General features: G+C 38.6%; 1 long non-coding RNA gene across 1 annotated transcript in view; it reads right to left on the minus strand.

The window, feature by feature from the left end:
• LOC149663569 (uncharacterized) overlaps positions 1-5,031 on the minus strand; it is a 588,523-nt gene extending 583,492 nt beyond the window's left edge. Inside the window, exon 1 of the long non-coding RNA XR_016368343.1 lies at positions 4,960-5,031. This is a non-coding gene — a long non-coding RNA (uncharacterized LOC149663569). The remainder of the gene's footprint in view (positions 1-4,959) is intronic.
• Between the last annotated feature and the right edge of the window lie 9,317 nt (positions 5,032-14,348).

Genomic DNA, 14,348 nt, shown 5'->3' on the forward strand with positions numbered 1-14,348 from the left:
TGGATCAAATTTTAATCTAATTAACTTATTAAAATACTGTTTATTCCTTAATTCATAACTCACCCTATCTTCATACTCCAATGTATGCACTTCTACATCCGAGAATCGAACACGCTTCATTGACCCTGTCAATCAAAAACACCCCTTGCAGGTGCGGGGGATGATAGGGGTGAGTCAATCAAAAACGCCCCCTTACAGGCATGAGAAAGGGTGCGTCAATCAAAAGGCTTACATTTTCTCACCCGCCATCTTGCCATCCTCCCATCCTCCAATCCTCCCATCCTCCCCTGCCTTCCACTGTACCTGCACTGGGAACGGCATATTCCCCCTACTCATTTCAATCTCAATCGTGCAAGTTTCAATTTTTAGGTTTAGCTACAATATTTGTTTAAATATTCTTAATTCGAAGGTTTCCGATATCGGAATGATATTTTGTATGCCAATCCCGTCATATTTCAACGTCATTGAGTTTTCCAATGCCATGGGTGTCGAGTCAACACATCTTTTTACGGGATCACCTATAGCGAAGGAAAAGCGATATTTCGACATCTTTCGGTCTTTCAGCAGAGGAGTAAGATTTCAAATCATATCAAATAATATAGAGAACGTTTAAGACAACAATTCACGAAGAAATGATCCTTAATCAAATTTCTATTTTTTACCCTCGGTCCAATAATTTTATCTTATAATCTTTGAATTGCTAAGTAATTTTCCTATTTGACTGAAGCAACGTTTTTTTGCGGCAAAGACTCTTCGACTGAAGCCGCAGCAATCCTTTGTTTTTCAGGTTTGGATATCAATATGTTTAGCGCTATTAATAACACCATTTGTGCTTGCTGCGTCGTTTGCATTATATTTACAACAGTCACGGTCATTTAAATCATTATACTTCAAATACTTGAAATGTATTTTGAAAACCACAATTAATGTGGGAAGTAAGTTAAGCCAAGAATTAACACGTGAATACAAAATCTACATTTTTTGCTTGAAATTTAGATGATGTTTCGATTTTTCAAAATATGACTCTTCGGCTATTCTGGGCTTTTTGGTTACTTGCAATTTTTAACATATCCATGTCCTTTACTGGTCTGCTTCTATCTAAAATAACAGTACCGGATCTCGTATCGTACGTTGAAGATATCTTAGACATTCTCAAAGTTCCCAACCTTGAACTGTATGATGGTAGAGTTCCAGAAGAAGAATGGGTATGTTTAATTATGATTTTAAATCATTTGCCTGAAGGGAAGCATAAACAGTTTGTAATTAAAAAGTCCTCTATTCAAAAATATAAGTTAAGATTAATAATTATGACACATCACCTTTTTGTCAAGATTCAAAAATGTATTCTCATCTTGCTAATATTCTGAATTTAACTAACGTTACATTATTTTTTAACTTTAGTTTGTTCCAATTAAGTCAGAAGTGTTGGCAAGGAAGAAAAATGTTCACGAATTATATAAATTGGAAAACCAAGTTGATAGTTTGTCTTGCTTAGAAGATGACCTGGAAAAGCTGCCAGTATGCTATCTTCATTACAAAACGATGGTCCAGATATATGTTTATCTATTAGAGCTATCCGAAAAAACAAGAAAATACATATATGTTTCGAAAAACCCGTATGGATCCATCACGGCACACGTTCCATTTCGTAAATCTCTACATCCCGAAGCGCGGAAGATATTAAAACATATGTAAGTATTCGAGCCATGGCGACTTCCATATTGACTGTGAAGGAGGTGAAGTTGAACTCAGTAGCTTGACTAGAATGGCTTTAAGGATTTTGGGATTAAACAAGCCTCAATATTTTTAAACGGAGGCGCGAAACGTAGATAACGGGAATTTCCATCTCCTAAGGCTGCAACTTAGAGAAAAATTTAAACCTTTTGCTCTATGTGATTACAAATATGGACAACAAAATGTAGGTTTTAAGGTGGATAAGTTATGGTTGTAAAATTAGTAAGGTATTAGCCAAATTTCAATTAAATACTTATTTTCATATTGACTTTTCAGTTTTGACTTTAATGGCACAATACCTACAGACACTAAATTAAACTTAACTCTCGCATCCTAAACGTGTTCGATCGATAATAAAATCTTCGATTCAAGATCTATGAAAATTATAGATAGGCCCCTGGTCTATTATTGAGCACGCTCAAGATCCGTCATTCAGAATCCCTCATAACTTACACACACAAGGACTTAGTATCATAATTCAAGTCACGTTTAGTCTCCGTCCCACATATTGTTCGTTTTATGGCAAATCTGCCACAAAGAGGGTCCATCTACCAGATTTACTTCGCCTCGAAATCCCTTCTATTTTTCTATGAAGGTTACCATCGGCATCGCTCGTGTTAATAGCAGTATGCAGAGCTTATCCTCATTAAAATTATGAACGAAAGCAACGAGGTGTAAAGTTAACAGAAACGAATATAATGAGCTAAAGTTTTACATGTCTTTATAGGAAAACGGTTACAGAGCGAGGCTAGCTCGCGTTAAAAAAGTAACTAATTCTGGGAAATAAATGGATTACCAGGAAAATCAGGTGATTGAATTAAAATTCTAAGGAGTAGTAAAATACGGATTGTGTTTGAATTTCATTAGAAAAATAATGTCCGACTTCAGTCAACTGGAAAAACTCTTATCGTTTTGTTTTTTAGGCTTGGGCAAACCAAGTCTATTTAATATAATATCAGAGAGGTGAAGGATCGCTGCATGCAGCCTCTGAGCCGTTACGGGTGTGCTACTTGGGAATCTCATCTGACCTAATGCTATTCGGGTTTCAAAAAGAGATTTTTAGTCACAGTATCCTTGCATAAAAATTGGAAAAAGCACAAAGCCCTGACATATTCTTGAGCTTGCGAGCGTCCATCATATTCTACAGACAAGGACCGATTATCCAGTTTAGCCTCCGTCCCTTTAAACGACTTATTTTATTTATAACCATAGTATTGTTCTGTTCATGACATATCCGCCACCAGGATAGCAATGTACAAGAAATACTCCGCTCTGCCGTTTTATAAAGTGAGGTAAAATTCTTTTGACCCAGACTTACAGAAAGTATGATAGGCTTATGGTTTCAAATTAGTAAAATTATAAGACCAAAATGTTAAACTTAAATATGAAAATTTTTACAATTGTAGAACGAACGTACTCTTCAGTTCCGGAATGTTTTATAAAAGTTTGGACAAAATACGTTTCGGGGCAAGAAACGCTTTTGTTGAACCACCTAAAGCCTTCGAGGATGGGGAAACTGCGATGAAGATGGACATGTTAATCTTGCCGTTCTTGATTTTGCTAACTGGATACTTACTTTCGTCAGTACAGATCATCCTAACATTGAAGAAGTTAATTGGTTCAAGATTCTAAAAAGAATTGGTGGTTATGTTTCAATCGTCTTGCTTGCGGTGAGTTAAATTAATTACAACACCTCAAATTTCTTCTGCAAGCCTAACATAATCACCCATTTAATTTCCTTTGATTTGTTTTGTGCTTCATGATACAAAACTTTACTTGAATATAGATTTAAACTTATAGCCTGCCTATTTAAGTTTAAAACCTGACTGAATAACTGTCAGTAACTGATGATCAACGCGTAGCCCAAACCACTTGCTTTGGTCTCATTGAACCGAATTCCCATTCGGCAGAACGGCTTTTTTGTGTTGTCCCATTCGACCGAACGTAGCCAAAAGGTGCGATTTTATTATAGTCCCATTGGACCGAAATTCTATTGAACTGGAAGAAGACATACTGTGTGGTTTTGCATTAAATATATTTTTAATTTCACAACTTATTATTGTTAAAATAAATGTGAGTTGAAAATGTATTACTGCACTTATTTTAACTACGTTTTAATTACGGCGAACCTCACCTACCCTAGCCTAACCTAACCTAACCAAACGTAACGTAACCTAACCTAACCTAACCTAACCTAACCTAACCTAACCCAACCCAACCTTGTTTGGAGGTAAAAAGATTATTTATATGAGTATTAAAAGCCCGCCTCTTACCACGAACAATTTATAAGCAATAATAGAAATGTTTTTGGAAAAGATATCAGATAATTAATAGGAAAATCTTTAGGAAAAGGTGGCAGCTAATTAATAGGAAAATCTTTAGGAAAAGGTGGCAGCTAATTAATAGGGAAATCTTTTGGAAAAGGTGGCAGCTAATTAATAGGAGAATATTTTAGAAAAAGTGGTAGCTAATTAAAAGGAGAATATTTTGGAAAAGGTGGCAGCTAATTATTGGGAAAATCTTTTGGAAAAGGTGGCAGCTAATTAAAACGAGAATATTTTGGAAAAGGTTGCAGCTAATTAATAGGAGAATATTTTCGAAAAGGTTGCAGCTAATTAGTAGGAGAATGTTTTGGAAAAGGTGGTAGCTAATTAAAAGGAGAATATTTTGGAAAAGGTGGTAGCTAATTAAAAGGAGAATATTTTGCAAAAGGTGGTAGCTAATTAAAAGGAGAATATTTTGGAAAAGGTGGTAGCTAATTAAAAGGAGAATATTTTGGAAAAGGTGGTAGCTAATTAAAAGCAGAATATTTTGAAAAATGTGGCAGCTAATAAGTAGGAGAATATTTTGGAAAAGGTGGCAGCTATTTAATAGGAAAATCTTTTGGAAAAGGTTGCAGCTAATTAATAGGAGAATATTTTGGAAAAGGTGGCAGCTAATTAGTAGGAGAATGTTTTTGAAAAGGTGGTAGCTAATTAAAAGGAGAATATTTTGTAAAAGGTGGTAGCTGATTAAAAGGAGAATATTTTGGAAAATGTGGCACCTAATAAGTAGGAGAATGTTTTGGAAAAGGTGGCAGCTAATTAATAGGAGAATGTTTTGGAAAAGGTGGTAGCTATTTAAAGGGAGAATATTTTGGAAAAGGTGGTAGCTAATTAAAAGGAGCATTTTTGGAAAAGGTGTCAACGAATTATTGGAACCAAACCAAACCAAACCAAACCGAACCGAACCGAACCTAACCTAACCTAACCCACCCGAAACCAAAATATTAAAATTTTAATCTAAAACTTAAAGACATTGGTGGAACTACCATTAAGACTACTTCATTTAAGCACAATTTGTTTATTAATTCTATATATCTCTTGCCTTGAAAGGAATGAAAGTGAGCGTTTTAATTAGTATCACGAAACATTTACTTTTAATATTATTAACATGCCTTTCGGAGATTCGAACCAACAACCTATCGCTTCGCAGTCCAACATCGTATCCACTTTGCTAACTCGCAGTTATAAAGCTCTATAATATTACTAGAATTAAGAGGCTAAGGCTAAATCTAAACATATGCCTTGAAGTTTCACTAAAGGCTTTTATATTATCAAATTATAAAAGGAGCAACTTGTTAATCAAGTTTCAAAAATGATTTTATATGAATCCAATTGTAAAGTAGATTTAGGGAACCCTAGAGCTTTAACTAGCATGATCTGCTTGTAATGGATCATGACTGAGGATTGCCTAGTAGGATACCCCTGTATCACACCAAGTCCCAAAAACGGTGGGAATAGAGTCTAAGCAGTTAGTTTGGAGAGGAAAACGTTTGAATTTCGTTCGAGGCCAAAACAAGTTGTTGGCCGGCAGAAGTTTTTTGGATCCTTTTTTGTTGTAGTTTTGACTAGATTAATAAATAATGTCTCAGTGGACGAAGACTAGAAAAGGTATACGACAAGAGAAGAAAATTTTTTAGTTTAAACACATGATTATAAAACATCAATTATTTAAAAAAAATACTTATCGTCGTTTTTTCACCAAAATTAAACTCAAATTGTTTTCGAAAGAGCACGTGCAAAGACAGATTATTCAATCTATATTGTTTTTGGTATTAAAAGTGTTCGCATGAAAAGTATTAGAATAAATATCCTAGTATGGAATTTTATCTTTCATCATAATTGTAATATTAAACGTCGCTTTTGCGTGTTTTGGTTCCACGTCTGCATTTATACGGCCATGATACCATGTAACGGCCGGCTACTTCACTCGCCGTATAGGCACTAAAAGCCGCGCGTCGCCATACTCTCCAACCCTCTATGCCTTTAGGGTGTCCTATTGTCATCTTAGCTGGGGTGGTCCTCGTTACCCTGACCTTCCGGACTAGGATGCCATTAGGCACTAATTTCACTTTCCAAGAATCTACCTAAATTTATGGCTTGATGACTAGGCGGAGAGATGTTAAGAACTCTCTCCGAATGGTTTTTCGACAGGGTTGACTTGGGGGATTCTGTTGTTCCGAATAATAAAATATCAGTTCTATTTCTACCCTCAAAACGAAGAGTCACTTTTTTTAACATCTCCTACATTCGCTACTGAAAATCGCGCTCGTAGAGAGACTTGTAGCGTTACATATCCGGGCAACGTTACAATTGGCGCCCGACCGCTGGACTTAGATTTTTTTATCAAGAATCTATACATGCCGTTAGGGAGAATATCCCCTTCTCTTCGCGAGGCTCAGAGGAGAGCTCGAACGGAACGCGATGAATCTCGTGGCTGTCTACCTAAATATCCGACGATTACTGCAAAACGTTGAGCAAATCGTCGCGCCAGAAGCCAAGTTGGTCACGAAGTAATTAGCGGTGCACCGTCACACTCATCAGAAACATCTGATTGCTCATCAGAATCCGAATCGTCCGGAACTGACTTTTACGATATGGCCGACGCCGCAAATAACTCGGACCATGATCACCACTCAACCGGGGATCCTCAAACCCCTGTGAACAATCCCAGAGGGGAAAATAACACTGACATTGGACAATTAATTTCGTTAATCCGGTGTGATATGAACAATCGCATGGCGATTGCCCGCGAGGAACGGGAGGAGCGAGAACGTCGATACCGCGAAGAACGGGAAGAACGTGAAAGACGGTACGCCCAGGAAGAACAAAGGTGGGCCTTAATGTTCCAAACTTTGGGGCAAATTGGGCCAAATTCGCGATCTTCTCCTTCTCATGAAGGCCTCTTCAACCCGGTATCCCAGGGGGTTAACCGGACAGTTAATTCCAATGCTAGTGAGGACGGGGCGTCCGGTTCGTCGACGAACCGCGAAAATTTGATTTTGCTATCAAAACACCATTTATTACCGGTCTTCGGTGACAATCACGTGACCGCGAGTGAGTTTTTGGAACGCGCCCGAGGGTGTCTAGATTCGGGACTAGTCGATGCCGATCAACTACTCAGGCTAGTGGCGTTTAATTTAAGAGGTTCCGCGATAGATTGGTGGAGCCTTTGTAAGACTCACGTCCACACCTGGGACGAATTTAAAAGCCGTTTCAGTGGCATGTTCTGCGAAACGCGAAACAAGGAAGAACTAGCGCGCCAATTAAAGCACCGAGAACAGAAGGAAGGAGAATCGATAAAAAATCAATTTTTCCTTCATTTTCACTCTCCCTTTCAAACTGAATAATTTCACAGATCTTGTGCCATTACGCCTTCTACTGGAATAGTCCAGCAAGAATCGACGGAAAGGTGGGTTGGACTCAAAAGCCTCTTACCTTATTAGTCCCGAACAACTGGAATAATAATGATTTTATTGTTATTTAGTCACTACGACCATATAGTTTTTGATTTCCTTGAAGCTGTAGGAGGTGAAAAAAAATTCCTGTATGTCAGATATCTTCCAGACTATATTAATATAATTTTATTACGTAGCCATTGTCAACCTAACTACTTAATTGTATTCTTTTCTTTAAAGTGCAATTTGACGAAACCTCTGGCCATTTCTGGCTCCTTTGGTAAGATGAAGTATTAAACGTTTTGCTCGAAATAGTAATTATTTCATCTAACCAAAGATGTTGACGAACCTCAAGCGGAACCTCCTGAGCCGAGTTGCTACACTCCCCCTCCGCAGCTTACTGTGCCCGCCAGTGATGGAGAATCACCCCTGCCAAACGCCTCTTGTAAGTAGTCTTATGGTCATTTTCATGACGCAGTTCTATGTCATACTCTGTGCCACGAGCTATTAATGGCTCGATATGTCAGTTAATTCATACAGGGTGTTACAACATCGGTGGTTGAACCGAAGTATAATGCGTTCTATTTCACATTTTGAGTCGAAAATGTTCTATGGCAGGCATAGATAAAAAGCTCGGTTCATATAAGGCCACAACGTTATCCGTTATACAACATGTTTGACGGCAATTCGCCCATAAACGCCACTGTACACAAGCAAGCAGTAAAGAAAATTAAACGGTTCAAAACTGGGGGCGGTCGCCAATCCCCGAATGAACTAGAACCAATCGGGGAAAGACTGATAGAGCTGGGTTTCACCGCTAAACCGTTGGACAATAATCATGATTCTGATAGTGGATATCATTGTAAGTAAATAGAGGACTTAATATTTTAACAATGTATTATGTGAAAGAAACTGATTTTAATATTGTTGCAGTCGAATTTTCAAACAACGAGAATCCTGTGGCTACCACAACTTCCGCAACCATAGAATCTGGAGGAGTTGTTTACGATGTTGGTATTTTATTAAATCTTCCTATTAATTGAGTGTCTCTTTCTGTCAGAGCTGTTAAGTTCTCAAATCAGGCAAAATTACGGGTGACCATTTCTGTCCAGGAACCTAATTTTGTAAGCGCTTTTTGGCTTTATTACGCGAGTTGTTAGCTTTATGGTTGGTAAAAAATTGATATTGGGCAAAATCCTGAGGTGAAATTTTATGGGAAAGAAGGACAAACTTTTGCAATTTTTGTACGCTCTCATATGACAATTTGGAAAGTGAAAACCTAACAAGGGCGTTGCACTTTATGATAATGTATTAGAAAGTTACAGAATAGGATCCAAACTTCAAAGTTCCTTTCTGCCAGGGCGGAAGTAGTTACCCAATTATAGATTACCATTTCTTGGCACCCCACAGAAAATAGCCATACTTAATTTAACAATTCTGGTGACAAAGAGATGGCATGCCATAAAGCTGGTTTTATAATTGAAAAATATCTGTCAAGGTTATTGAACCACCTATTGCCAATTCAACGTCAACATTGCCTACTTATGGAGCACGACCTGATGCAACAGCAACTAATAACGCTACAGACATTGATAATGAAGCAACTACTAGTCACGGATCGAGTGATGTTCCAACGGTTGTTTCTGGGGAAACAACACAAGGTAACCGATCCACCTCGAGTGCTCCTACTGCAGAAACAACACAAACTTGCGGATCATCCTCCAATATTCCAACGGTTGTTTTGGATGAAAAAACTCACGGTAGCGGATCTGCCTTCAAAAATTCAGCTTCCAGTGGAACTAAAGGCGTTTTTGCAACGTGGAACGGTAGGCGCCGTGGGATGGCGCCACCTTCCCATCCGAAAAGGAAAGAGAATGACTGTCACCCAAAGTTTCTAGCCGCAGAGGCTTTAGTAGAGCATGCTAAGGTAAAAAGTGAGTTTTTAAAAAGAAAAGCAGAAGCTTTTGAAGTAGAGCATAAACTTAAAGTGTGCATGCCGAAGGCTCCTTTTATCCAAAGAAATCCCTAATTAACACACTTCGTTTTGCAATTCCTCACTTGAGGCGCAGGTTAGTTGTCAGCATGTGGCTTTGCCAAATTAACATTCATATCTTGCGGCAATTCTCCGTTACTTAAAGCAACATTAAAAAGCACAGCAGTTGCTATTACAATGTCCATTGAGGTTTGAAGATCTACACGTAAGCCAATAGACAAACATGGGAATAGTCTTTTCCACACCCCGCTCAACTGGATTTCTACCAGCTATTTGACTGCTGTTGTAGCGTTTCTCACCGAAGGTCCTTGCTTCAAGTAGGGGAGTCATCATACATGTTCTACAAGCGTATCCACTATCCCCCAACAAATGATATCCTTGTGGAATACGACCAGTTTCGAACTTGGCTCTCAGAACTGAATTGTCAAAAATTGTGCTGTCATGCGAACTACCTGGCCATCTCGCCACTATATCCATCATATGCAGATTGGAATCGCTGACGGTCTGTACGTTTAGTGAAACGTAGCCTTTCCTGTTCCTAAAACGCTCTGCATTTTCTCCGCCCGGGGATTGAATTTTTACGTGGGTGCAGTCAATTGCTCCTACTGTGGCTGGAAAGCCGCTCATATTAAAAAAGTCCTCTGCAACCTATTTGCAAATGTTTTATTTATTTAAATTAGAACAATTCAACAATAGGGGTAATTGATATTCACGTGGAATATTTTTCACTTACCTCTCGTCGTTCTTCCTCTGTCATCGGCAAGTAAATGTAATCTTGGCGTAATTGGGTTAACGCGGCACTTACTCTTTTTATTACATTACTGCAAGTCTTCTTGCTAGATTTAAACTAGAAATGACCTTGTTTCGCCTCCTCTTATAGGAGGTGTTAACGGCTCAGAGTGAGCCGAAAGTAAAATACACCCTTCAGTGATACATTTTAGGTCCTCATTAGAATAATTGAGGATACAAAGGAAATTGTTAAACGCTTAAGCCTTTGCTAAAGACCTTGGCAATATTTCGCCAATTTGAACTATGTATTTCCGGTTTTTCTCATATGCTGGTGGACCTGTGTTTAGAAAGTAAATTCGTCTCGGCTCGGAGAGGTTTATTTTGGTTTCCCAACTTGTTTTTAAATAAGGCTGTTAATCTATTCTGTAGTATATTAGAGTTAGGTTATAATTAACTTTGCGTAATTATATATAAGTTCCAGTTTAAAATAGTACAGAGAGTAGTTGCGATAATACAATTGTGGTGAAATATTTTTTTATTAGGAATTCTAATCCGTCTTTAAAGCGCTTTTATTCAAAAAAATGTAAGCAATATATTTGATATAAATATATTTGCAGGCATTTTTTTAAAACTATTGTGATAAATAATTTAGGGCCAGCGTCGATAGCTTTGTAGACATTATTAAGAAGCAAGGTTCTGCCCTCATGCCCCGTAACGGGCATCATTATTGCAGTGGTGGGCAAATTCGGGAAATTGAGGGGTATGCTAGATTCTCTTTCGAAAATCGTAACCCTTGGTTTCAACAAGCCGGCCTCATATTCATAGAACGAGAATGATAGTCGGGAAATTTTACATTCTCATTCGCAAAACTACGAAAGAGACGGTGGGGGAATGAAAAAAACATTTTTCCCCTGGAAGAGAAATCGCCCGAGCGTTTCTTTCCCCTCCCGCGGAACTAGAATAAGAAGGGACTATCTAAGCATTCTACCTTGAGGAGAGGCGGCGGCTATGGAGCAGGGTTGGCACACTGGTATCCAGTCCGGTTTTATCCACCTGGATTAAACCGGTTTAAACCACGTTGAAAAATCCAGTGGATTTTTCAAAAAATATGATAATAGAGTACAGCACAGGCACCATAAAGTGAGATGGAGGGAAAAGTTTGACCCACATGTCTTTACCTCTTTATTTCATCGAAATGGTCGATTCCCATACATTGTGGGTTAGTTTGACGCGCCCTCCTCCCACTGACCCACGCGAAACTCGTGAAACTGAGTTGAATTGTTTGCAACGCTAAATTGTTGGGTCGGACCGCGCATTTAGAAAAATCTTTATCAGACCCTGCCCCATTGAAGATCACAAAAAGCCTACCCGGGCCCGACCCTGCCCTATTGAAGATCACAAAAAGCCTACCCGGGCCGGACCCTGCCCTATTGAAGATCACAAAAAGCCTACCCGGGCCGGACCCTGCCCTATTGAAGTTCACAAAAAGCCTACCCGGGCCCGACCCTGCCCTATTGAAGTTCACAAAAAGCCTACCCGGGCCCGACCCTGCCCTATTGAAGATCACAAAAAGCCTACCCGGGCCCGACCCTGCCCTATTGAAGATCAAAAAAAGCCTACCCGGGCCCGACCCTGCCCTATTGAAGATCACAAAAAGCCTACCCGAGCCCGAACCTGCCCTATTGAAGATAATAAAAATGTCCTCCCGGGCCCTACCCTGTCCTATTGAAGATAATAAAAATGTCTACCCTGCTTGACGATAACCCTACCCGACCCGACTAGAAAAACGTTTTAAGTAATTTTCTAACCCAACCCGATCTAGGATTTTTCGACCCGATATGGGTCGGGTTGGATTGAAATATCCCGATTAAATCAGGGGCCCTACTCATCTCTAAGGGAAATGTCTATAGTTTTATCAACTTTTATGTACAATAAAAATTATTCTCAATCAGACGGCCTAGCAGAAGACAACTAGCGCACCAAATGTAAAAAGAAGTGCTAAAATTAAGCACTAGAGAGTAGTTTAAAAAAAGCCGGATAAGTCCAATAAAATCCGGTTTAAACCAGCAAAAAACCATACCAGTGGCTTTTTCAAGAAAAATCCGGATTTTTGCCAACCCTGCTATGGAGCCTATAGAGATTGAATGAAAAAATCTTTCGCGAAGGAGCCCTTCTTCACTCGTTTAAAACATTCTCATTCCCCCCTCTCTCCCTCCTCGTTCTTGGAAAGCATGCCTAGGAACGAAATACGTTCAATCCCAATATTTTTTTCCCCACCCGAAAAACCGCAAGGCCACTAGATGGCGGTATAGTCTATATTCGTTTTCGGGGAAGGTCCAGTTAGAACTTTTTGTATTTTATTTAAATTCCTTAGCTAACCTTTCGCTACGTCATCCCCTCGTAAGTCTATCTAGGACTTCGTTGCATGACGTCGAGAATGGATTTTTTTTAGTATTTTGAGAACTTCCAGGCTAATAGCAACAATCATTTTTAATTATCTCGTGGGTTTAACTGTTTTACAATTTTTAATTGGAGAATGTTTCTTCTGTATTTTGATAATTTTGAATCGCATTTGGGATTCATCCACGATGAATGTAAGACAGTATTTTGTTGGCCAATACGGGGGCTATTATGGCGTACACTTTTTGCGTATGAGTTAAAGCTGAATTTATAGCGTTGACAATTAAAAACAGATGATCAAAGAAATTTGCATCTTAGTGTTGCGCAATTTCCCGGGGACCCCCACAACCAGCATTCCCCTCCGATAGAAACCCCTTGGGGGCGCCTATGAGGGGTAGTCGGGCGTCGCGATTGGTAATTTAAATTCGGTTTGTCTGTCGAAGGATGCATCCGCGCCATATTTGAATTTTATATTAAGTAACTTAATTCAAATGTATCAGTTTAAAATTCAAAACTGGAAACTATATTTCTTGGAAATTAAGTTTGAATATGATAATTTTTTTTATTTATTTTGTCCATAACTTTGAAAACAATGTCAACGCCTTGTATGTGCTGCCATATACATTTATAATTTTATACTTTAAATATTACAATTCATATGGAGAAAAATAACTAAAGTTACATATAAATGGTTTGTTTTGAAGTACAAGTGAAAATAAAAATAAAATTAAAGTTAAATAACCCTAAATAAAAATATACACAGCAAATGATATCCTGTGAACGCATGTAAAGCATCTCCTAGAGATGAACCCTAATAAAAATATGCTGACAATGTTGATAGATTAGATGTTTATAAGATGAGATGTGCGTGAGTCTATGTTAGAAGCATGGATAAAGAATGCGCGCGTAAATTTATAGGACAGGCAACTCCCTATCTCGGACGACAGCTTATTCTGTATATACTCTGTTTAAAACATCGGTTGTCTGCACGCGCAAAGCTAGGTAATGTATGTAACGTAGTTTTGCGCGTGCTGACGAGAGACGAATGAAATATTCATGTTCAGGATTTAAAATATCCTGAAGTTTTTTAGCCTCTTGTCAGCACGTACAAAGCTACGTTCCATAGAGAAATATATTTGCGCGTGCTGGCAACCGATGTTGTAAACGAGAAGTTACAGAATAAGCTGTCGAACTAGATAGGGAGTTGCCTATCCTGTAGAGTGAAAACAAATTTCCTCACGCGCATTCTTTATCCATGTTAGAAGTTTATAAGATGAGATGTGCTTAAGTTTTCTGCTAAGACTATAATAATAGTTTATTTCAAAACTTTCCATATTTATAATGAGATGTTGCAATTTCCGGACCATTTCATTAAGAGGGGATTCTGAACGGGGGTGAAACTCGCTTAAAAGGTTTCTTGGACGAATTATTTCCTGCTGAGGATTTATGGTGAAATGGTTAATAATAAATTTGCACTGTGGATAGGGGGACATGGGACATCTTTTGAATGTTAACTTTCCCTTTATTGAAAGTTTCCACTTTAAAGATTTGATCGACACATAATATAAACAAGACGCATAAAGGCCCGTCACGACAGGACTGACTCAGTCGGACTGACGCCACCGCGTTCTCTTTGTTCACAGTCAACGTTGGATGGTTTAAATCCGTATCTTAAGGGGGAAGAGAACCTAGCCAAAGTTCGAATGGCGCTCAGGTGAGCGGGTGTTGATCCCGTTCGGATTATAGGCTAAACTTTGAAGTTTTCTTCGTATA

This window comes from Phalangium opilio, unplaced genomic scaffold (genome assembly GCF_054372755.1).
Source record: "Phalangium opilio isolate 3A_F unplaced genomic scaffold, DU_Popi_V2 ptg000061l_1, whole genome shotgun sequence".
NCBI classification, from domain to species: domain Eukaryota; kingdom Metazoa; phylum Arthropoda; class Arachnida; order Opiliones; family Phalangiidae; genus Phalangium; species Phalangium opilio.